We start from the raw sequence: 26,676 nt of genomic DNA, 5'->3' as shown, positions 1-26,676 counted from the left end.
ACAGCACCTGGGCTTGGCCTCAACTTTGCTCCTAAATCGGAGCAGGCATGGCGAGAGGCCAGGCAGCAGGAGCAGGCACTTTCTAGCTTGCAGGGGCAGGGAGGCTTCCTGGGTCTCAGGGAGTACAGGGATGTCTGGGTCCACAGCTATGACTAGGAAGCAGCAGCTATGCTCGGGAGGGTGGGGCTGCCACCCCACAAACTCAGGAAGGCAGTGGGGCTTCCTCCTGTTCCCAGCTCCCACCAGTCCATGGAACACGCTGTTGGTGTCTTCACAGTGGCCACTTCAGACAGGCCACTGCTACCATCACAGGTTTGTTATACAGGTAAACTCACGCAATGTGGGTTTGTTGTACTGGTTATTTCATCACCCAGGTACCAAGACTAATACCCAATAGTTATTAGATGTTCATTTGTCAACCCAAATTACACTACCGACAAGTGAAATATCTAAATTTTTTATCACTGACAATTAAAATTGTGTTCCAAATAATATCAACGTCTTCATTTGATTTTCCAAAAAACAATAGGTTGCTCTTTAATTCAGATTATTTTCATGCATTTTTTTATCACTGAAATAAAATAAAACAGCTCTGAGCCCAAGTTAGAGAAGCAGCTCCCATATCCATTAGTCACTTTTTTGTTTTTGCTTCTTAGGAATATAACTTCTAATAAGTTTTGACATTAAATATTGAAAGCTTAATTCTCAGAGGACTGATTTGGAAAATACATTTCCCATATTTTTCCTTGCTGCTGAGACCTTAGAGTGCACTACTAGGTGTATTCAGGGAAGTTCCAGTGACAGTTTATCTTTGGCAGGTTGTGGGTATGGATAGGGTTGGGGAGAAGTTGCACGCAAAACAAGTTGTATTGTGAGCACACTAATAAGCTCCTCTTCCAGCCACCACAGAACCTCCATGAAAACCTCTAGGATTATGGATAAGGTTTCAGAGTCTCTCTTTTGGGGATCTATTGCTTATGTCCCAGACCAAATCAATCTGTTCTGCTTTTCTTTTCCCCAAATCTGCCTCTTTGACATCTACCTGATTTATGCCACTGCCAAGTCCTTTCAGATTAAGGTTTTGTTTAGTGTCTGAGCTTCACTCCTATGCTTTGTGTTTGTGTCCACTTTATTTTTATGACCTGTGGCCCTCAGGGTAGACTCATCCTGTGGCCACATTCAGCCAGGTTCCCAGATTCTTGTTCTGTGGGACTTGGAAAGGGAGTTACAACATCCAAATCAATATGTAGAAAGCTGATCTAGTCTCAAAGAATAGAGTTTAATGTATTGCAGAAGCTTATTGTCCCCTGTGGTAGAGACAGTACAGCTCATTCTGCACTCTCAGAAATGTGATAAAAACAAACAGAAAAATAACCAATGACTCGCTGCAACCCCTGCTCTTTAATATTTCAAGAATTGTCATATTAAACTTCAGACTCTCAAAGTATAAATAAAACAAGTAGTTGGAAAGATCACTGTCTTCAAAGGACTCAAAAATTTTTAATTAATGCTGCATTATGCAATACCTTTTGAAACTATAATCTTTGGTGATGATTTCATTCAGCATTTTCATAATTTCTATTTGGTATGTTCATGTGTTTGTGTGTTTCCTTCGTATATTCTGCAGATATTTCAAATAAGTACTCACTTCAAATCTCTAGACCCAATCATTTCAGAATAAGTTATCACTTGGCATAATCATAGATTACCCTGTTATTTCCCAAAGTAGATTACTACATAGTTCACTAATCCTGTGAGATGCTCTAAGTTTAAGACAGAAATTATCTTATCAAATACTGTTGTACACTTAGGAAATTCTGGATTCTATACCACTCTCTTCATCAGTGCCTGTGAACTGCAATAGTAAAGAAATCTGTTTGTTTACCTGCCATTTCCCAAAATTATTTAGCTATAAACTTTATTTTAAATATTTATTAACATTCCATAGATCACACTGTGGGAAAGGAGGGTCTATTTCAGCTGAGCAAGTTCAAATGCCTTCAATGTCCAGGTGTGTAAAAAAAAAAAAAATGTAGAAAGCATTCTGGTATAAGACAAGAGGGAATGAGGGATGTGGAACTAGTGGGGAAACTTTGCACTCCCAAAGGCTTTCAAGTCCAAAGCACTGAAAACAAATGATAGATTGAGAGAGAGAAAGAGACAAAGAGAGAGAGAGGGACCAGTAAACAAATCTTTTAGTCAACTGAAGCACAACTATGGAGAATACTCAGCTCTTAAGCCACTAGTTTTCAACTCCTAACCTCAACCATCCTTAACATAACAAGTGAGAATGAGAGTCTCGGAAGAAATAATTTATCCGGTCCACCCTAGAATTGTGGTTCTTTTTTTTATTTCAAACTGGGTATGATCTGGGGGCTCATGTCATTATCAAGCACCTGTCATTGCATTAGGCACTAATTATGTTATTCATTCCTATTTTATAGATAAGAAAATTATTTCATCTGCCCAAGGCAGGCAAAACAAAGCTGGAGTCTGCTCTCAGATCTCTCTCTGCCAAAGCCTATGTTCTCCTCATTATGTTGTGCTTCCAATCTGGCATGACAGGGATGTGTCACTTCATGTGACAAGAGTAACACATATGGCAAGTAACAGAATCTTTAACTATTGTGTTGGGCCTGACAGAGTTGAGTAACCAAGCATTTTCCAAAAAGAATCAACTCACATTGATAACCATGCATTTTCCAAAAGGAATCAATGCACAGGTCCTAAAAAAAAAAAAAAAACAGCAACAATTGGTAGAACTGCCATTGTTAAACACCTACAATGGACTAAGCCCATATTATTAATGTTATGTTATTCATATTATCTCCATATTATATACTGTGATAATATTATTCATATTATTTCCTGTCAACACAACACCCTTCAAAAAAAGGTATTAAATACATTTTTGATGAAAAATAAAACTGACTGTGAGAAAGGTTAGGTACATTTTCAAAGTGACAGAGCTTTAATAGCTGGAATCTGATCACCCTGCTTTTTCTTACGACAAAACTCCCTCTTATGTTGTAAACCTAAGCTTTGCAATAGGAAAGTTATTTTTTTTTTATTCCTTTAGTAGGACATGTCTATATTCAAAGCCGCTTCTTTCATTCAAGTAGTCCCTGATAATTTAAATATTGCTTTAACATACATAATCTCATTTGATTCTACTAATGGTTTTTTGGTAGAGAAGGCAGATTTCAAACCCCCCAAATTCCAGCTGCAAAATCTGAGACTCAGTGAAGTTGAAATGTGTGTAGAACAGAGCCTGGGCACAAACCCAGGTTTTCTGATTTTCATCATCATTCATGATTCCCAACACGCTGCACAGACGCACGTTACTTAGTTCGCATTTTACATGTGGGCAGAGGCCCAGAGAAATTGCAAGTCACAAGTAAAAGAAACAGTTGTAGATTTACCTATGACTATTATGGTTGAGAAAAAGTCACCCAGTTCCCTAGACTCTGACACATCGTGTTTAACAATTATTCTTAATCTAATGCAAAATTGTTATAGCATTTAGCCACCATTGTACTTTCTTGGGCCTCTATTTCAAGGCAGTAAATATCTAAATTGTTACCAACACACACACCGTAAGAATAGGATATATATATATATATATATTTTTTTTTTTTTTTTGAGACAGAGTCTTGCTCTGCCGCCGCCCAGGCTGGAGTGCAGTGGCCGGCTCTCAGCTCACTGCAAGCTCTGCCTCCCGGGTTCACGCCATTCTCCTGTCTCAGCCTCCCGAGTAGCTGGGACTACAGGCGCCCGCCTCGTCGCCCGGCTAGTTTTTTGTATTTTTTAGTAGAGACGGGGTTTCACTGTATTAGCCAGGATGGTCTCGATCTCCTGACCTCGTGATCCGCCCGTCTCGGCCTCCCAAAGTGCTGGGATTACAGGCTTGAGTCACCGCACCCGGCCAAGAATAGAATAGATTTGTAAACTTTTAAAATCCCCTGATTATTGATACACAGGAAAACTTGGATGCTTGGATGAATTTCAAGGGCATTACGCTGAGTAGGGAAAAAAGCCAATTTCAAAAGGTTACACATGACATGACTTCATTGATGTAATATGTTCAAATGACTAAATTATAGAACTAGAAAACAGATTAGTGTGTGCCAAGGATTAGGGATGCAAGTGGAGAGTGATGGGGAAGGGAGATAGTAATAGATGTGACTATAAAGGGGGAGCATGAAGATTTTTGTTTTTGTTTTTGTTTTTGTTTTTTGAGACAGGATCTTGCCCTGTTGCCCAGGCTGAAGTGCAGTGGCACAATCAAGGCTTCCTGCAGTCTCGCTTCAACCTCCTGACCTCAGGTCACCCTCCCACCTTAGCCACCTGAGTAGCTGAGACTACAGGTGCATGACACCATGCCTGGCTAATTTTTCTATTTTTTCTAGAGACTAAAACTCGTGGGCTCAAGTGATCAGCCTGCTTCAGCCTCCCAAAGAGCTGAGATTACAGACATGAGCCACTGTGCCCAGTCTGCATGAGGAATTTTTGAGGTGACAGAGCAGTCTTGTATCTTGGTTGCGGTGGTGGTAACAAAATCTATATGTGACAAAATTGCATAGAGCTACATACACACACACACACACACACACACACACATACACACGAGTACATGTGAACTGGTAAACTCTGAATAAGCTCTATGGGTTGTACCTATGCCAATTTCCTGGTTTTGATATTGTACTATAGTTATGTAAGACCTTACCATTGAGAGAAACCGGGTGAAGCATACACAAAATTTCTCTGTATTATTTTTACAATTTCCTGTGAATCTATAGTTATTTCAAAGTTTTTAAAAAATGTTTGCTTTTCTGATCTTAGCCGAGGACCTCACTGGATTGCCAGCATCTTAGATTTTACCAGCCATACCTTGGGCAAATCAGCCTCCTTTTCCAAAAGCCCCCTACCCCATAGGAGAAGTGCATGGGCTCTCAGGGCTGCTGTCAAATGTATCCCATATCCAATCAGATTGCTTTTCTTTTTCAAACACACCCACAAATTAAAATTCAAGTTCCTTATTTAGTGTGACATGCTAATAAGACCATATGACATGCATTCAGATCATAATTGGCTCCTTGTGACCTAAATCCTGCTTACTTTTCCAACCTCATTAGACGCTCCTCCTGCCCGTCCCCTCCCACAAAGTGAGTACTCTTATGCTTGTGGTTCTGGTTATGCTCTGGGTTCTTTCTGGAACGCTCTTCTTCATAGTCTTTCCAGGGGTACTGAGCTGTGAGTCTTCAGCAGCCCTGCAGTACTGCCAGTAGTTGGGGGTATGAATATCTCCAGAGACTTCTTGCTTTCCTCCACAGATTCAGTATGTTTTGAGACAGTGCAGCTCTGCTCCCAACACACCTTGCAGCTAAGGAGCAGCATATGTCAAGTCAATAGCTCAGCTCAGCAACAGCCTCATTGAAGATGCCTCTCAGCCTCTCTCCCCAACCGAATTCTCAAGCATTTACCTTGGCCAAGTACTAAATCCACTCACCTTTTTTTTCACAGCTATCCTTCTGTGAGTCCAGAAGTAAAGCCTACCCTAAACTATTCCCAGAAGGAAAGCATGTTGATTTTCTCTCCCACCAATTTAGGTATTTACTGCCCACTAACGTTTCCAAATCTATACCAGATTATGACAGTCATAAAGGGTAGAGCTACGACTAGGATATGGAAATAATCAGCAAGACTTTGCCTATGCTGGTTACCTCTGGAAGTTTGAGAAAAAAACAGCTTAATTTGCATCACACAGCCGCAGGTTTTCATAAGCATTTATTTTAGAAGAGAATATAATACGATATGGATGCAACTTACCTGATGTATGAGCAAGGAGAGCAAAGAAAGCCCAGTGGCATTCTAGAACCCAGGACTACTAAGCCAGTCCAGTCAAATTGGTTGTTTATCCTGAGAATTTTTTACCACCTTTCATTCTTCTTTTCATTCCTACTATTTCTTCCCTGGTGACTAATGCCAAGGACAAATAGTAGCACTCCTGAAGGAGATGCAGTTTAAACAAAGTTATTTTGAGGGATTATTGAAGAGACACATCAGCACAAAAGAGTGGAAATATATTTGGGAGGCTGATTCTCATCCCACAGAGTACACATTTTTATCTGTCCCCTGAACTGATTTTTAACGAAGAAGGAGATTCAGATTAACTTTCTCTTTAAAATCTCTTCTCATCGTAACTGCACAAAGCCAGCTGGATAACCAAGCAATGCATATGGATAAGATAAAGAATTGTCAATCCTTTTAAATAATTTAGCAGCATATTAATCTTTGTGAACCTTTGCAGACTGGGTTAATGTCAACTTTACTTTGGTTCTATGGAACCACAGAGAATTCGGGACACATTTCTCACCTCAGGTAAAGAACTACAGCAGTGGAAACTCTGAAAAGTTTGTCTGGAAGTTAAACTGGAACTCAAAGAATGTGAAGCATTTGGAATCTGACCATACAAGAACATTCTGTGGAAGTATGGCCTTGTTCTGACACTCCATTTTTTCACAGCATTTTTTCTCACCAGGTAAGTAATAACCCCAAAGCTTTGCCCATGACAGTCAATGGAAAAGGAGACGATCAGACTATTAAAGCAGAAGGTACAATCCAGTGGATAGAATGGTTCCTTCCTTTCAGCCATCTAGCCCTATTCAGCCAGTCCCAGATAGTCAAGCTGCTCAGAGAGACATCAAAGCAATGTAGATGCCTAGAAGTTATCTGGTCAACTTAATGATCCAAGTTAAAAATGCACGAATACAGGAAGCTGCGAAGATGGCGGAGTAAGGTGTGCCACAGTAAACTGGCCTTTGGATCGGGGGCGGGCAGCCCCCAGGAGGCCGAGTGTATCTGTTGGACCACGAGAGGAGAAGAAAAAAAAGAGATCGGCCAGAGGAAAGGAACTAAACAAACATTCTTCCTCCCTACCTTACAGAGGGGAGTGGTCATCTACACTAAAGCAAAGGGTCACGAGCATCCGTGTGAAGAGACCACCAAACAGGCTTTGTGTTCTTTATCACAGGAAGACAATTTTCCTTGACCTTTAGGTGCTTTTATATTCATCTCAAAAACAAAATTCTGAACTCAGGACTTGGCAAGTGTCTCTATGTTGTCTCCTAGAGTGGGTAGTCCTGCTTCTTTTACCCAGTTACTTTCCCTATTCTTGAAATGCGGCTATCACTTCTCTACACATTACCTCCATGATTTGGAATGGAAAAGGCCACTTTTCTTTTTGTTCTGCCTCTCAAATTCAACACAGAGGAGCTCCTAGGATTCCAGTTATCCCGCCAACATCTCCAGGAAGAAAGAAGCAACTCGCATGGGTCTTCTGCTGTTTGCTTAATTATAAAGACATCATTTTGCAAGCTGAAGGCTGAGTTTCATTTGAAACAGGTGCTTAGGTGGTGGTATTTGTGAATACTTTTCATTCCAAGCAAGAAAACTAAAGAAGTAGCAAGTATGGATGACTTCAGGGTTTAAAAAAAATGTCTTCCAGTTTCCGCCCCTACCATGATAAGCGCAGTTGAGACTGTAGCAGTAAATTCCAAATATGTGTTTCTAATCTGACGTGAAAGATACTAAAAATTTATATTTGTATATTTTTTTAAAATGCATGAGTACAGTATTTTACACAGATCAAACTGCTAGATATTACTGAATCTGCTTAGAAACACAAATGCATAGAGCTTTAGTGATTTCCTAATTCAATAAAGTTTTAAATATTTTGAACTCTAAATGCCCTAACTTTATAACTGCACCTCATGTATGTAAAATTCAAACTCTACCTAATTGGGAAATGTTACATCCAGTCATTACTGATTACCTGATTAAGCATCGTCATCAAAGAATATTCCTGAAAAAAGGATTTTTAAATCCTTGCAAAACAATTTAATTTAATTAGTGGCTCAAGTATACATCTCTTGGGAATGGGTTCAAAGTACAATAAACCATGCTTTTCATGAGAGCATCCCTCTACTCATTGTCTTCATAAAGAATTGGCCACTTCCAGGTTCAACTGGTATATCCTTGTATATTTGTATCTTCAAATTTATCTGATGGAGAATATTAATTAAAGATTTTTTTAGAAGTAAGAATTGATCTACACCTAGCGTGGCTATAACATCTCCTTTGGGAGATAGGACTGGTCCATCTGATAAGCTAGGAATTCCTAAAACCTTAAATTGAAGGATGACAACCTATTCAAGGCAGTATAAAAAGAAGTAGAAGGATTCATATGAGCCAAAATCTATTGAAAAGAGCTGAAAGTAAAAGACCACAGAAGCAATTTTTTAAGAGCAAAATCCAAGGTGTCAGCAATAGGAGGAGATTTTAGAGAAGATGTCAAAAATTTGAAGTCAGAAGGTCAGATCAGATGAAGACTACATCAAGAAGCAGCAAGGAAGATCCAAAGGGCTGAGAACAAACATTCAGGTGTCTGTGCGTGCTTTTCCACTTGGACAAGTAGGAAGAACATAACCAGCTGGCTTAAGTCATCAGCAGTAGGCCACAGAAGCCTTTGAACACACAGATGGAAACAGTGCATGGGGCCAATCACCTTGAAACAGGTCATGAACTCTAAATGATTCTTCCAAGCCTTTGTCAAATCACCCCTGTGAAAAATAGATCACACAGGAATGGGCTCATGGCATGATTAATTGAGAGCCTAACCAATATTTTTTAACACTTAAAAGGCTATGTTCTAAACCCTCTACTTAAAAATTTATATTCAGGATAACGATGCAAGTAAGTTTCCTTAATTTTCCTATCAAAATGTTAACTCTTCCACTTATCTGTCTCTATCAAAAGTATATGAATCTCCCTGAATCAATAGCACAGGATAGTTGTACTTTCACTTAATAGTATATTCTATTCATCTAATGTCCAAATTCTCACTGAGACAACTGATATTTAGAGAAATAGGCTAAGAGACTTGATAAATATTCATTTCCCTCAATCCTCTAAGTTCTATCCCTGAATCAAGTCAAACAGTCAGAAAAGCTACGTGCAAGGACTACTATATTAGTCCCCTGTAGAAATGCTTTTACAGGCCACTTTAGTAGTATGTCTTCTTATTGAGGAGATCAAAAATGTGTCATCTCTTACAAAATTGCTACTGAAAAAATGATCTAGTATGTTATGCAATGTCCTCTATATAAAACATATCATAAGCAAAAGCAGTGCAAGAAAAGTGTTATGTCCCATGGTAAACAGAACCACCCTGTTACCCTTATTAGAAAACTGTAAGCATTGAAGTTTTCCACTATGATCTCCCAAAAGCTCAAAACTAACATTTTTCTCACCTTCTCTGTTATTTACTTTGTATTCTTCTACTCTTGTCTTACTGGAAACCCTCTTGAAGTCATTTGTGGAAAGAGGAAGTATATAGATTAATAGATATTACAAGTAAATGTCCAGTATGTGGAAGGATCATTATAAAGTGGAATAATAATTACAGCTTCACAATTGATTTGATTTTTTCATGAATGTATATGACCCATGATTCAATCCATCTATTAATTTCTGGTATTTAGGAAAGTTCACTGGGGCAGAAACAATACTATGCATTTATCATCTTCTATTTCATTTTCCTCTCCTTGGACATCCAAAAAGAGAATACTTCCTGCCCAACCTACAGTTAAATTGGCACTATATCTGTAGGCTCTGGCCAATAAAATTTAGATGGAACAAATGTATGTCACTGTAATCATGATACTTAAAAGCATTCCACATTATCTCCTTGCGTTATTTTCCCTGCTTCTGCAACCCTAGAAGCTGTAATAAGAGCAACATCATAAGTAGAAAAGTAGAGCAGCCTTCATCAGCTTGGGTCCCTGAGCAACTATGAGAAGTAGAGGTCCTCTGCATATCCACGCTGAATTGGCAGCATAATTGTTAAATAAATCTTTATCCTGTAACGAGCCACTGAGATTTCAGGGTTAATTTTGTTACCACACACAGCGGCTTCTCTACTGACAAGTCCCTGGAGATTATTTGATTCAAGGAAACCTTTGTAAAACTTCCCACTCTTTACTCTTAACTTGACTTTGCAGGCCCAGATACCTTTCTGATCCATTATCCCAGTGAGCTGGACTGGAAAACATGCAAAATTCTATAGCCTCCTCCTTACATGGTCTTTTTTAAATTGTAGTAAAATATACATAAGGTAGAATTTACCACCTTAACCATTTTTAAGTGTACAGTTTAGTAGTGATAAGTACATTTATATTGCTCTGCAACCATATCCACATTTATATTGCTATGCAGCCATATTCACCATATCAACCAACCATATCATCTCTACAACTCTTTTAATCTTGCAAAATGAAAACTTTGCTCATTAAACAATAACTCCCCATTCCCTCCCTCCTCAGCCCCTGGAATACACCATTTTGCCCTGTGTCTGTATGAATTTGACTACTCTAAGTACCTCATATAAATGAAATCATATAGTATTTATCTTTTGGTAACTGACTTATTTCACTTAGTATATTGTCCATCCTAGTTTTAGCATATGTCAGAATTACCTTCCTTTTTAAGGTATAATAATATTCCATTGTATATACATATACGTAAATCACATTTTTTTATCCACTCATCCATTGATGGACACTTGGTTTGCTTCCATTTCTTGACTATTTTGAATAATGCCTCTATGAACGTGGTATGCAGTAATGCCCCTTATTCCTTGGTTTCAGTTAAGTTCAGTTTATTTTTTCCCATGTCTTCCTTTTATTTTTTATTATAAAAAATACATACAAGAGTTTTAAGAAATGATGAATATAAGACAAATCAAAACCACGGTGAGTTAGCAAACCCATTTTCTATATACAAATATAGATAAACCATTATACTAAAATATACTAAATACAGATAAACAAATATACTAAAATTCTGAAAGTGGAATATCATCAAATGTGAGACACATCATAGCATGGTCCATATGTACAAAGCACACAAAGCTTTGCCTGTGATCATCTGTGATTTGCTCATTTACATGTCACTGATAACAAAAACCTGCAAGGGAACTTCTACCCTTCAGTTCTTGTCTTCCTGATGGTTCACTATTGTCCAAAAATATTAAATGGAAAATTACAGAAATAAACAATTCATAAGCTGTGTGTGTGTGTGTGTGTGTGTGTGTGTGTGTGTGTGTGTGTGTGTTTTGAGACAGGATCTCACTCTGTCACCCAGGCTGAAATGAATTGGCACAATCACGACTAGTGAGACTACTGATTCTCTCCACAACTCTCTCCAAAGTAATAATTGGTTGCAGCTAGTGCCAGAGAAAGGCAGTCTCCCAATACATAGAAAAACCTGAAACCAGTGATCAGCTTCCCGATAAGATGTCAGGAGTTGACATCTTATCCCGATAAGATGTCACGTGGTGAATGGGCTCAAGCATGTGCATTAAGAGGGAAAGTGGCAGATTTTAACTGGTATATGACTTTGCAGGAACACTCCACTGGTAAGGGAAGAGTTGAGCACGCGCACAACTCCAGTAAACACACTGCACATGCGACCCTTCCCAGGCACTGACAGGCCATTTCACATGCAGACAGCCCACCCCAAGGGAAGAATCAAGGGCGAAGGGGTGCAACCCCCCATGAAGCATGCCAATGTATAAAACCACAAGTCAAAGGTCAAACAGTGCACCTGATCTCGCAAGTTGCCCAGTTGACCCTCTTCAAGTATACTTCCTTTCATTTCACTCCTGCTCTAAAATTTGCCTCAGTCTCTCTAGCCTGACACGCCTCAGTTGAATTCATTTTTTCTGAGCAGGCAAGAATTGCGGTTGCTTCAAATCCTTACAGATTTGTTGCTGTGAACACAATTTGGTGCCGTGTAGCTCAGATACATTCTGCTGCTAACAACCCCTATTATTCTTTTATTGCCCTCCTTATCCCAAATTAGCCCAAGGAGCTAGGTCAAGGTAGACACATCCCTCACTCCTGCTTTTTCAGGAACTGTAATATCTAAGCCACATCACGTTGTTTCTCCTTAGATTTGCTTCCACCTCCCAATGTGTGGAATCCCATATAGTCTCCTGACCTGATTCCTGGCTCCGGCTCACCTTGTATTCTTCCAGCTCTACTATTTATTCCCTAAGTATTTTTGAAGGCTAGGTTGTTCTTTTGAAAAAAATTCCAAAGTTTTTTTTTGTTTGTTGGTTTGTTTGGCTTTCTTTTTCATTCCCCTTAACTTAAGGCAATGAATGCCACAGAGCTAGATTCCAATGAGGAACAGGAAATTAAAAAAAAAAAATTTAAAAAAACAACTTTTAGTAATTATTCCAAAAATATCATGAAGCCATGACTGTCCATCCTGTTGATTGGTCTTTGCTTATTCAGAATTTTGTTCATTTGTTAAGGAGTGGTCTTCTGCAGACATCTTCAATTTGGGGAAAATAAATATCTTTATCTGACTGGTTTCAAGAGCTGTAAAAGTATTTACTTAAGTAAATATTGCTATAATTTCACAAGTTCTTTTTTCCTATCCATGAGGTTACCAATGCATTATTTCTGTCACTAAAAATGAGAAGAATTAACCTTGCTACACTCTCTGGATTTACTGACTGAGGCTTTAGTGGCTGTCCTTTATGTTTCTGGATTTGCAAATGAGACAGGGCTGAGCGTTATCTCACAACTCATGCAAATTAGATGCCAGGAAGGCTATTGAAAAGGGAAGATGGTATCATCTGTCTTGCAAGGGCATTGCTCAGAATGACAGCCCCACATTTAACCTCCCCTTTTCCTTCACATAAATTAATATCTCAACTCAGCCTCCCTAGCAAGTCATCTGCTTCATTGAAATGAAATTCCAGCCACACTGGGGACAGCCACTAGACAGAATCTGTCACTTGTTGCCTTTGTTTTCTTAGGCTATAAAGGTCTATAACCTGAAGGATGGATTGCATTGAAGAATGTTTAATGAAAACTTTTGATGTGACTGATGAAAGGGTGAGGGGTGGCAAGGAAGGATGCTTCCCTGATTTTTAGATGCCTCCACATTGATGGGCTTTAGCCAATGGCATACCTGCTGGGTCCTGCCATCATTCCTGCATTTCCTATGATGTCAACAAAAGAATTTGTACTTTGATGCTGTCAGAGTTATTCACCACCTAATATATTATGACAGTCCAGGCCTAAGATAAATTCAAATTCAATCCATGGCATAAAAATATAAGCACCTAAGCAATAGTAGGCATCATTTGTTTCGGTATATTCAGGTAAACCAATCGTTGGGGTCAAAATCCTCAATCAAGAGGTGCACATACGTTTATGACAGGAATACAAGTGGAAAGCATGCCTAGGAAACTAATCATTTATTTAACAAGTATTTACTTATGTTCCAGGGACTATTCTAGGTGCTTGAGATACAGTTGCAAACCAAACAGACAAGGTTGCCATGCTTGAGAGTTTATAGTGTTACTGAGAAGACCAAGAGAATATACCGGAAAATCAAATACTATAATATAAACTAGCCGATTTCAGATTGATGTAAGTACCACGATGAAAACTAAACAGGGTGAGGTGAGAGGAGCAATCAGTGAAGTAGATTCACTTTGAGTAGGGTGGGCAGGGAAGACTTCCCTGAAGAGATGATGTCTGAGATGAGACATGAACAATAAGGAGACAGATATAAAACAAAGTGCGTTCAACAGTAAAAATCTGAAGGTATGAACGATCTTGGGGATGGTCCAGCACTTCAGAGCCCTGTGTGACTGGAGACTAGTGACCAAGTCCAAGGGACAGAATGGGCCAGGACCACTGGAATTGGTGGGAAGACCGTGAAGTGTTTTCAAGTGAAAAACATGCCATCTAAGTTTTTTTTATCAAATTGGGTGACAGCAGAGAAAGAGTGAGGCAGATACACTGGTTAGCCAGCAACAGTGTAACCCAGGTACAGGTGAGTAATGGAAGGGAACATAGACTAGGGTGTGTGGCAAAAACTTAACCACATCTGTTTTGAATCCAAAAATATATATATAGTTAATTAGCTAATGCTTTGTTTTATTTATTATTTATTTATTTATTTATTTTTTGACACAGGGTCTCACTCTGGCATCCAGGCTGGAGTGCTATGGAACAACTGTGGCTCACTGCAGCCTCAACCTCCGGGGCTCAGGTGATTCTCCCACCTCAGCCTCCCAAGTAGCTGGGACTATAGAAGTGCACACCACCATGCCTGGCTAATTTTTCTGTTTTTCATTTTTTTGTAGAGGTAGTATTTCAGTAGGTTGGTCTCAAACTCCTGGGCTCAAGCATTCTGCCCACCTCAGCCTCCCAAAGTGCTGGGATTACAGGTGTGAGCCCCCGCACCTGGCCAGTAATTCTTTATTCTATAACTAATGGATGCTGAAAAAAAGAGAGATTAAACTACTTTCTCCTCACTTCGGAAACTTTTGGAGAGAATCTATTTGGGAGAAAAAAGAAAAGAAGGGCAGATACATCCATGATGTCATTGGCAACATAGAGAAAAGCACGTGTACGTTTTAGGAATCAACATCACTTCAATATTTCATGATTCCATCCACTTTTTTCAAGAGGGGAGATCAAAGGTTACCATGCAAGTGCTTAAAGGCAAATTCAGATACAAAGATTTTGGCAGTAAAACTGTCTTTATAGAAGATGGAAAAAAAAATCTCAGAAGAGAAAGCCTAGGGACAGGGAGAAAAACATAGCTAAATTTAGTTTTATTGGGACCCACCCTCAGCTTGATTAACTGGATAATCAAAATTTCTATTTAGTTTCAATTGCTTATCAGATCAAAGTGAAGCCATTCATGAATATCACACCATCTGTATAAGCAAAATTTCCACAGCATCTTCTCTCAGTGCAGGATTCTTTACGTTTATTAATAATATCATTACAGTGCAGGATTTTTTAAGTTTACTAATAATATTACTACAGTGCGAGATTCTTTGGTTTAAGTTTATTAATAATATCATTACAATGACGAGTGATTACCTTGTGTCAGTTTTAAGATACCTTATAGGTACTGTTTTACATAATCTTCACAAAAACCTATGGAGTAGATCCTGCTATCCTCATTTTACAGATGAGGAAACTAAGACAAAAGGTGTCAAACAAATTGCCCAAAATCACATGGCTAGCACATGGCAAAGCCAGAATTAGAACCCACACTGACCGTCAAGCTTTGACTCAAAACCACTGACATTCTTGACATTCCTGACGTTCTTGACATTCACCACAGGTGAATCAAGAAATTCTGTAAAAACTCACTTTGAAGTATACACACACACACACACACACACACACATAAACACACACACATAGAGAGAGAGAGAGAGACAGACAGACAGACAGGCAGAGACAGAGACAGAGAAAAAGAGAAAGAAATTTATTTTTAAAAACTGGATCACACGATTATGGAGGCTGGTAAGTCCAAAATCTGCAGAGTGGACCAGCAAACTAGAGAGACCCAGGAAGAACTGATGCTGCAGTTCAAATCCAAAGACTGTCAGATTGGAGGCCCAGGAAGGAGCAGTGTTGCAATTAGTGTCCAAAGACCATCCATGGGCAGAATCTCTTCTTACTTGAGAGAGGCCAGTCTTTTATTCCATTCATGCCTTCAACTGATTGGATGACACCCACCCACAGGATGGTGAGCAATCCATTTTACTCAAAGTCCACCATGTTACACGTAAATATCATCAAAAAACACCCTCATAAAAACATCCAGAATAATGTCCGACCATATATCTGGGGAACCATGGACCATCTCACACCAGTTAGAATGGCGATCATTTAAAAGTCAGGAAAAAACAGGTGCTGGAGAGGATGTGGAGAAATAGGAACACTTTTACACTATTGGTGGGGCTGTAAACTAGTTCAGCCATTGTGGAAGACAGTGTGGTGATTCCTCAAGGATCTAGAACTAGAAATACAATTTGACCCAGCCATCCCATTACTGGCTATATACCCAAAGGATTATAAATCATGCTGTTATAAAGACACATGCACACATATGTTTATTGCGGCACTATTCACAATAGCAAAGACTTGGAACCAACCCAAATATCCATCAATAACAGACTGGATTAAGAAAATGTGGCACACGGCCGGGCGCCGTGGCTCAAGCCTGTAATCCCAGCACTTTGGGAGGCCAAGACGGGCGGATCACGAGGTCAGGAGATCGACACCATCCTGGCTAACACGGTGAAACCCCGTCTCTACTAAAAAATACAAAAAAACTAGCCGGGCGAGGTGGCGGGCGCCTGTAGTCCCAGCTACTCAGGAGGCTGAGGCAGGAGAATGGCGTAAACCCGGGAGGCGGAGCTTGTAGTGAGCTGAGATCCGGCCACTGCACTCCAGCCCGGGAGACAGAGCGAGACTCCGTCTCAAAAAAAAAAAAAAAGAAAATGTGGCACATATACACCATGGAATACTACGCAAGCATAAAAAAGGATGAGTTCATGTCCTTTGTAGGGACATGGATGCAGCTGGAAACCATCATTCTCAGCAAACTATTGTAAGAACAGAAAACCAAACACCACATGTTCTCACTCCTAGGTGGGAACTGAACAATGAGAACACTTGGACACAGGAAGGTGAATATCACACACCAGGGCCTGTCGTGAGGTTGGGGGAGGAGGGAGAGAGAGCATTAGGAGATATACCTAATGTAAACGACCAGTTAATGGGTGCAGCACACCAACATGGCACATGTATATGTATGCAACAAACCTGCATGTTGTGCACATGCACCCTAAAATGTAAAGTATAATTGAAAAATAAATTAATTAATTTAAAAAAAAAAGAAGGAAATTATCTGTGGCCTCGCAACCTCTCAACTTTTTCATGTTGATTCTTCCCTGGAAATGTCCCTGTCTTCTTTGGGATGCAGTACAACAGAGACTAATGATTAAATGCATGAGTTTTGGTTTCAACCTGGTTTTTGAGTCCCAGCTCTGCCTGTTACTGTTGTTGTAACTTCAGGAAGTTCACATTCACTCTACCCAAAAGTTTCTCATCTGTAGAATAGGACTGAAATATCTCCAACCCCTACGGTTGCAACAAAGTAATTGAAGTAGAGCTCTTGGCTCACTGGTACATGAAATGTCTACCCAATGTTCAGTAATAGCAGAAGTCCTCCAGCCTTGCCCAGGTCATGGTGAAGGCAACAAATTTCACTATGTAGAACAGAAAACACACACACACACACACATAAAAAATCAGAATTATAAAATAGTCCTTAAATTCCCAAAGCCAGACTCATGCTAGGATATTTTTCTACCTATTCAAACTCGCCATGATGATTCTTTTCTTTGCATTGCTTTGCACATAATTGCATCTGCACAGTTTAACACTTATTTCTATTCTTTAAATCAGTGTATTCCTTAGAACCACAGCATATTAATAGGTGTCACCCAGGCAAATAAAGCCTCCTTGTCACATGAGATTAGGGATTTACACAGGCTACTTTATCACAAGATTTCTCAGAGTGTTTATGTGCTTATGTACATTGAAATCTCTGAAAGGAAGATATAATATGCAACATTTCACATTTAATTGACCACAAACCCTTTCTGAAGTAGCACTTCCACAAGGAGAACACTCTGGCAGACAGTGCTCTAATTGTTTCAAGTGTGTTAGACTTGCCTTCCAAGTTAAACGATAAAGTTCCCAAGAGTAGAGAAATAATCGCCTCTTTCATATTCCCATAGAACCTGCTCAGTGTGAAAATAGAGCAGCTCAGTAAATATGTATCAATTGATAAAATTATCTAAATTATTTTAACTCCTTAATCAGCATATATTTTCTATGTTTGGAGTGCCTGCTATGTTTCAGATATTACCCTAGGTACTAGGAAAACCGAAATTAATTAAATATAGTCTTTTCCCTCAAGAAACACACAGTTCAATAATGAATAAGTACGTAAATAATTACAATATTGTTCATTGACAATATGTTTACATATTGTATATATGGATATACATATATGTATGGATATATGGATATATATACACATGTTAGTAAGGTCTTGTGGTGACACAAAAAAGGATATAATAAGTTCATAGCCAGGGCACAAAGTGGAGAGGGAGGGTTGGAGAAGGCTTCGTTTAGAAGGTGGCTATCTGAATCTGTTTGTATGCTATTGAAACAAGATATCATAGCCTGGGTAATTTATAAAAAATAGACACTTATTTCTGATGGTTCTGGAAGCTGAGGGTCCAAGATCAAGGCATTGGCATGACTGGGGTCTGGTGAGGGCTACTCTTTGCTTCCAAGACGGCACCTTGTGGCGTCCTCCAGAAGGGAGGAATGCTGTGTCCTCACATGGCAGAAGGGATGGAAAGGCAAGAGTGCTTCCTTCAACCTCAGACCCTTTTATAAGGGTGCTAATCCCATTCAATGAAGGTAGAGCGCTCATGTCTTAATCACCTCCCAAAGGCCACACCTCTCTATACTGTTGGATTGAGGTTAGATTTCAAGTTTTGGTGGGGACACCACCATTCAAATCGTAGCAGTAACCATTGAACTAAAGCTTGAGCATTGAGAAGGAATTGTCCAGGCAGGCAAAAGGGTACAAGGACATTCTAAGAAGAAGTAAGAGGCATGTCCAAAACCACAGACATAAAAATAACATGGCTGAATCATGAGAATTCTGTATGCATTGCATATATATACAATGCATATGGGGCCACAGAGGGAAATGGAGATGGGGAGATAGAACACCTGGTGTTTTGAATATCATGTTAGAAAGTTTTAACTGTTCTTGAGGTGATGAGGAGCCAATGGCAGATTGGGGGAGGGGGGACAGTCTTTGAAAGCGTCAAAGAAGTTATTATAAAAAAGGAAAAAGTGGAACCCAGGAACTACATGCTTCCTACACTATTGCCAACTCAAGGACACTGCTGACAATAGCTCAACATGATCTCTGTGTTTCTTCCTAAACTCATTTCCTAATTAAGACAAATTCCTATAATCTTAGTTTGATTATACAAAATATCAGTATGATTGTCATTTCCCCATTCTAGGTATCCTCTTTTGGAATAATGGTGGTCTATGGTATGAGAAATTGTTCATTAATATTTTGACTATTTAAAAAAGATTAAGTGAAAGCCTTTGGAAACTTGTGAATGATAATATTATTACAAACAGATCTCATTTGGAAACCCCATGATATCTGAAGAAGAGAATTATGTCAGCTATTTCAGTTTTATTGTTTTTTAAAATGATTCCTTAATTTCAGAGTATATAAAGAAGGTACTTTGGAAGCATGCTGTGTAATATAAGAAAGGGATTATGATTCTAGCTTATAACACCAGCAATTAATGAAATTGTTCTTTGGGGAGAGCTCAATGTATACTTTTAAATATGTTAAAAATTATACATGATTCTTCAAGGATTCTTTTAGAACAAACCTCAGAGTTAAGCCATTCACTCGAATGTACATTCAAATTGTATTCAAATTACATTCAAATTGTAACTTGAGATAAGTCTCTGGGCCTTGAGATGATCCCTCTACTTCTTCTCTCCCTCCTTCAAGCCCCATCAATTATTAGTCCTCCCAACATTGCATCACTTGGTCACCACAAGCGCATTGAGTGACTGAAAGCTGCTGGATGCTTTTCCAGAGTAATGTGATTTCATAGAGAATGTTTATTTCCCTGAACAATAGAATAGAAAGGAAAGAAAGTCATCCTATGCCAGATTCAAAAAGACCAACTATTTGTCAAGTTTTACGATGCCTATGACAGCAGCTGCCTTCCATCACGGCACTGCAGGATGAGGGGAAATATGCTCCTGAGAATGACAGGAGGAGATGAGGGAGGTATTTACTCTATGAAATCCTTCTAAATGAAATAACCAAACCAAACAGGAAAACAATAAAACTCAAAATGACCTGGTTGTTCCCAGAAAAGGCAAGCAAATAAAGGACAAAGCCTCCAGTGAATCGCAAGGGCTCTGATTTGAGAACATAATGAGGGACAAGCCCACAGGCAAGCAGAGAAGGCCGCTGCTCCCTTGAAAGAGTCCAAGGCATGCCTGGTGTCACCTTGGGCCTCAGAGGGCGGTAGTGCTTGGTGGGCCACAGGAATCCAAGGCTCACCTCAGCTCCACAAATTAAACCATTCATTTTTATCAACCCAAGGTAATCAGGTTCAGAGCTTCTAGCACTGCTTAACCATTTTAAGACTTAGGTTTAAAAAGCAATATGTCATTGAAGCAACACACCCTCTTGTGCTAGGGGTATTACAGAGGCTTCACTGAGACCCCAAGACCCAAAATTCTAGTTTCATACCATCAGCCAATCCTACCCTGTGCACAGTATAGGTGTTGCTGAGATAACATGACATATGCATTTCCGAATAACCTCAAGTTTTACAAAATGATGCTTAACAACAAGGCTTAAGTGGAATATGGAGTTAGGGCAACCCACTTAATGCCTATGGAAATTTATAACTGGGGAGCTACTGATAACAATAATTGGAATCCTGGGAGATACTTGGACAATCCAAACAGGCAGCTCAGAGGGACTGGAGAATGCCCTAGGTAATACTAAACTGCCCTCCATCCCATGAGTGGAAATCCATCCAGGAGGTGTGAGACAATGCTGGTGGAACTAGAATCACGCACACAGGAGGAAGTGCAACCTGCCGAACGCTAGGGAAGTCCCACTCTGGGGAGAAACACCTGGGTACAGATACTTGTGTTTCTTTTCTTTGCTTTTTTTCTGAGACGGAGTCTTGCTCTCTCGCCCAGGCTGGAGTGCAATGGTGTGATCTCGGCTCACTGCAACCTCCACCTCCCGCGTTCAAGCCATTCTCCTGCCTCAGCCTGCTGAGTAGCTGGGATTGCAGGCACCTGCCACCACACCTGGCTAATTTTTTGTATTTTTAGTAGAGGTGGGGTTTCATTATGCTGGCCAGGCTGATCTTGAACTCTTGACTTCATGATCCGCCCACCTCGGCCTCCCAATTGTGTTTCATTTTCTTCATAAAGGGTTATAAAACCTTCTGCTTGTGTTTCAGACAGCGGAGGGTTTCTTCTTTCCTACTGAAGGTTATAGTTCTTTCGCCATTCTAGTATTCACGCTACAGAGAATTGTGTTGCATAGGAGAACTCCCCAACTTTGTGTTCCTTCTCTCTCCTCTAATCCAGTTACATTCTTGAGTGGAGGAGAGAGTGGAGATGTGGGTATATCACCGAACAACAAGACACAAACAGTGATCCTAAAATGCACTTACATTTCCCTTTTTGAATAGCTGGTAGCAAGGTGATAGCCAAACTGGTGGGGAACCAGCCTGAAGGTGGATGTGGGCAGATGTGCATGTAGCTCCACGGAGGGGTTTTATAACTTCAGAATGTCTCATGCAAAGCAAGTACAGGCTGTCCAAGTACAATGAACTTTTCACATCTTTGGTTTTACTGAGAATGAGGGTGGCACAGTGGGTAGTAAGGTAAGATAAGGATATAGTGTCATGGAAGTCTGGAGAAAAAAGTGTTAAAAGAAACAACAGCCGGGCACAGTGGCTCACGTCTGTAATCCCAGCACTTTGGGAGGCCGAGATGGGCAGACCACCTGAGGTCAGGAGTTCGAGACCAGCCTAACATGGAGAAACCCCGTCTCTACTAAAAATACAAAATTAGCCAGGCATGATGGCACATATCTGTAATCCCAGCTACTTGGGAGGTTGAGGTAGGAGAATCGCTTGAACCCAGGTGGCAGAGGTTGTGGTAAGCCGAGATCGGGCCACTGCACTCCAGTCTGGGCAACAAGAGCCAAACTCCATCTCAAAAAAAAACAAACACCAACTGTCTTTAATGTTGTTGAAAGGTCAAGTAACAGGAAATCCCTGGATCTGGCAACATGAAAAACATTGTTTTGCTAATCAAAAGCAGCCACTGTGGAAGGACGCAAACAGCCTGAGAGGAACGAACTAGGAGGAGAATGTTGTGAGGACATGCAGAGACTTTAGACCGGGGATCTGTAAAGGGCCAGATAGCAAACATTTTAAACTTTGCAAGCCTTGCAGTCTCTCTCACAACTACCCAGCTCTGCTGTGTGAAAGCAGCCAAAGGCTACAGCTGGCCTTTGAATAATGGAGAGGTTAGGAGTACTGATCCCCTGGGCAGTCAAAAATCTGCCTATAACTTGTGACTCCCCAAAAACTTAACTACTAAAAGCCTGCTGTTGACTGGAAACATTACCAGTAACACAGTCAATTCACATGCATTTCATATGTTATATGTATTATATACTGTATTCTTACAATAAAGTAAGCTAGAGAAAAGAAAATGCTTAGTAAGAAAATCATAGGGAAGGGAAAATATATTTTCAATGTATTAAAGTGGAAGTGAATCATCCTAAAGGTCATCATCCTCATTGTCTTCACATTGAGTAGGCTGAAGAGGAGGAGGGGTTAGTCTTGCTGTCTCTCACGTATGGCAGAGGTAGAGGAGGTCAAAAGGGAAGCAGGAGAGATTTATTGTAAAAAAATCTACATATAAGTGGGCCTGTTCAGTTAGTCCAAACTCATGTTGTTCAAGGGCCAACTGTATATATTTAATATAAGAAAAAGGGCATATCTGTGTTCCAATAACACTTTATTATGGACAATAAAATTTGAATTTCATGTAATTTTCACATAACAAAATATTTTTAAAAATTTTTTCCCAACAAATGTAAAAACCGTTCTTAATCCTTGGGTTGTACAAATATAGGTAGTAAGCCAGGTTCAAACTGTGGGCCATAGTATGCCAACCCCTGCAATAGAACCCTCTGGAAAAGGTTTTCTGTGCATGGTATTGAATAGATGGCATGAAATCTGTAGATCAAAAGGGAATGCAAGTTCCTTGAAGAAGAAATATTTTCTGTCTCATTTTCTAGTTTAGATAATTCTCTAACACGGGTCTTAGCATATAATAAGTGCTTAATAAACATGTGCTAAATAAATTAATTTTAATGTAAATCTGACTGCTAAATCAGTCCACTATGTTCCATTCTATTCCACTGGCACACAGGCACACAGATAGGCCAAAGTAGAGCCTACACGAGTTCTCAGCAGCTAATATAATAATAACCCATCTGTGTGCCATAAGTGCTTCACTGCTTCAGGGACAGGAGACAGATAGCTGTCTGCAAAACTGGGTGTCTGCTTACTTGGTCTTGCTCTGAATCCCCAGTGCAGACATCTGGCTGTGCACTCAGACCTGAACCCTGCAAACTCACCTGAGACTATGTGCCCTATTCTTTGAAAACAGCCCTGATTGAGTAAAATTCCCCAGCTCAATTCTAATGTCGATTTTCTTTTAGTGAAGAATTATTTTCCTTAACAGAATGATAAGGCCCAACCAAGAAGAAAACACACACACACACACACACACACACACACATGCACACACACACCCCCCCTATATATAATATGCATATATATAATAGATACACATATATGTATACATATACACATATATGTTTGTTTTGTTTTGTTTTGCTCTGTCATTTCCCCTGCTCCCTTTAGAAGCCTGCTATCTTCTCACAAACAGCTTATGAGCTACCTTACCTGATAAGCCTATGAAGGGGTAAGCTCTTTCAGACTTCTCCAGGGTCTCTGGCAGCTATGCTGGCTGAAGGAACAGATAACCCTGGGTTTGAGGAATGACAGAATTTTTCTTGATCCACTAGCTGACTTACTAAGCGCTGTTCTACATACAGATCCAGGGTGTTTTCAAAGATATCATGAGAAACAGAGCCAGGGATAAGCATTGTCAGCATAGAATTTCCTCTACAAAATGATTCAAGGAACAAATGCTCATGCGATGTTTTCCTTCCTGTGAACTCACATCACTGACAGTGTAAGCCACTTGGAATTGAATCACACACTGCGCTGTGGAAGTAAAGCCCTCTGCACATCTTCTCAGTCTTATCATTCCTGGCACAGACTTTTTCATCTCCCACAGCCTACATTTGAGTAACACTGAATTTTCTGCCATGTTGGAACAACCCATTTTCCTTCATTTCATTCATGTGCTCATTTTGCAGCCTATTGCCTAACCCTCTCTTGATCTCTTCTCTCCAACCCTCATCTCTTTCTCTCAGAGTCCTACTCATCCTCAAGGCTTTACTAGCATTTTCTTTCCTCCAAGAAGAGTTCGCACATGCCCACGGAAGCACTTACATTTCCAGGTCCTACTATGCATTTGACTTTGTTTCCTCCTCCACTGCAACACCTGCTGCATGTAGTGGGTTTCAACAGAGAGAGCATGTGCTCTAGAGTTAGACAGACCTGATTCAAATCTTATCTCTGCCACTTACTCACAAAGGGTTCTTTGTGAAGTCAGTTAACCTCTCTGATCTGTTTATTAATAGATAAAATACCTAAATGTTTCCAAGTTTGCTTGAGCAGCAAATCAGATAATGAGTGAAAAGCACCTGACAGAGGTGATTTTTTTTAAAAAAAGACAGTTACTATTTGCCTCCTTCACCCAACTCCATTTTGTAAAGATGACTTCATCTTCACAACCTCCATATTTGCTCCTATCCAAGTTTTTTCCATAAGAGATCTGGTCTCTTTTTTCAAGAGGGAAGTGATTAACCCAAGCTCCTACAACCAACTTCTCAAGTTAAACAGAAACAGAATCAGAGAGTTGTAGAATAGAAATAATTTCAAGAAGGAATCTGGTAGAATTAGGAATTTTCAAACAACTCAATGTCTGCCACCTGATAATCACAGGCGTCTGTCTGCATATGGACCCAACCTAATGGAATCATTGACCAATATCTGGTGCTAACATTCCAAGCCCAGAAAACTGCTTTGGCAAAAGGTCCTACTCTCTAATCCATCTCCCTTCAATGAGCTGACTTTACCTATAATCATGACAACACTCTCTTGGTTTCTAAGTAAAAAGGAATTCTTGAAAGAAATAACTTAAAAGGTGTTCACCTCAAGTGACTGTCCTTACGTTTTTACATTACCAAGTCTTTGATATTCCTGACCTCATCTTTAATTCTCTCATGGCTTTAAACACCTCATTTCAAGGTGGTGATATTGGAATAACCACAGATTCTTCCTTTTAACAAATGGGAAATTTAGAGTCATAATGGTGAAAACAGTGTGTTTCCACTGATCCCTTCACAATGGCCCAGAAAATATAGAAGCCTCTCACTGGCTGGCCAGTTGAGTCCCTGGTCAAAGGGCAGGCTCAAGTTTAGCCTGTGGCCATCTCACTCACAGGGCAGGTCTGGCTTCCATCAGACTGATCTGGAATAACACTAGAAATGAAGTGCTTAGAGTAGGATATTTTCAATTTGCAATGAAAGAGAAATAAGGGCAGGTAGAGCAAGGCAGGAGTTGACAGCCCCACATGTTTAAAAAAAATGCTCTCAACAAAGGAGATTTACCCAAGAATATCACATTGAAAAATCGAATTTCCTCAGGCAAAGCAAACTGTATGCCAGTAAAGGTCAGTTATTCCTCCTAGATCACAGTTATTACAACCAACTATTTGTTTTAAAGCGAGTTTCTTACTGTTTGTGTTTACAGATCCTGGTCTGTCTTATGTAGGGAGACTACTAAAGAAAAAGAAAAAGCAGAAACATCATTTTTCTATTCCATGCCTGGGAATATTAAATGGTACTTGGCTATTTAAATATGCTGTTTGGACTGAATTCAAAGTGCATTATCCCATACATCAGTTGATGTTGAAACACTTAGCCAAACGCCTAATGCCTAGAAAAACTGTGTTGGACCTTAACAGCAGTGGTTTAAAAATAGATAATGTCAGAATTTTTTTACTAGCTCTTGAGTTAACTCTTGGTCATCCAGCAAGTGAATCAAGCCTGAAATTGTCCCTGAGTTGTAGAGGAATCACTGAATGATGGGGGAGAAATGCTGCTCAGGTTGTTCTCCTGAAGAGTTTAGATCTTTTAATAAAGTAACAAAAGGCTAAGGGACAACCCACAAGTTAGGATATCTGAGATAACTAAAGAGCACTCCTTGGTGGAACCCCTAAAATGACAAATAACCCTTATCTCCAGGAGTGCTATGGTGCTGGGCTAGGAATATCCAGGGAACTGGTATCTTCTAGGAATAATCCTTTCCAGTTAGAAGCCAACAAACCAGTGGGTTTCTACAGGACACAAACCCAGGTTGGATGCTGTCCGACTCTTGGTGAGAAGCCAGGTTAATAACTATAGTATCATACATTCACCATGTCAGATTCTAAAATAATGGCTTTACGTACCTCTTACCATTTAACCCTCATAACACTTCTGCAAGGTAGGAATTATTTTCTATATTTCACAAAGAGATAGAGGCTCAGAAGGGTAAGTAAATTGGCCTGAAGTGACATAGCTTGTTAAGTGGCAGAAGTGGTTGAGATTTGAAATTCCTTTGTAAAGTGCTTAAACCCAAGTACTCATCACCATATAGCCCTGACCCACAGGAGGTCAGAGACAGCGGAGTTAAAGACACTAGAAGGGGTCAAGAAGGTCAAAATCATGAGTGGAATCCACCCATTTATCATTTGGCCTTTCATGCAACAGCAGGAAGTTGAAAGGTGGAATCTGACCATTTGCATTGATTTTTCCATGCTTTCTCATGCTCCTTTCCCTGGATCCACATTCCCTGGTTTACAGTACATGTTTCTGCCTCCCCTGGCTGGTCCAGGGAGCCTTCTAAATCCCCCTATCTGGAAT

Source organism: Piliocolobus tephrosceles, chromosome 16, assembly GCF_002776525.5.
Source record: "Piliocolobus tephrosceles isolate RC106 chromosome 16, ASM277652v3, whole genome shotgun sequence".
In the NCBI taxonomy this organism is placed as follows: Eukaryota; Metazoa; Chordata; class Mammalia; order Primates; family Cercopithecidae; genus Piliocolobus; species Piliocolobus tephrosceles.
The sequence above is the reverse complement of the archived record's forward strand: the minus strand, read 5'-3'. Positions refer to the sequence as shown.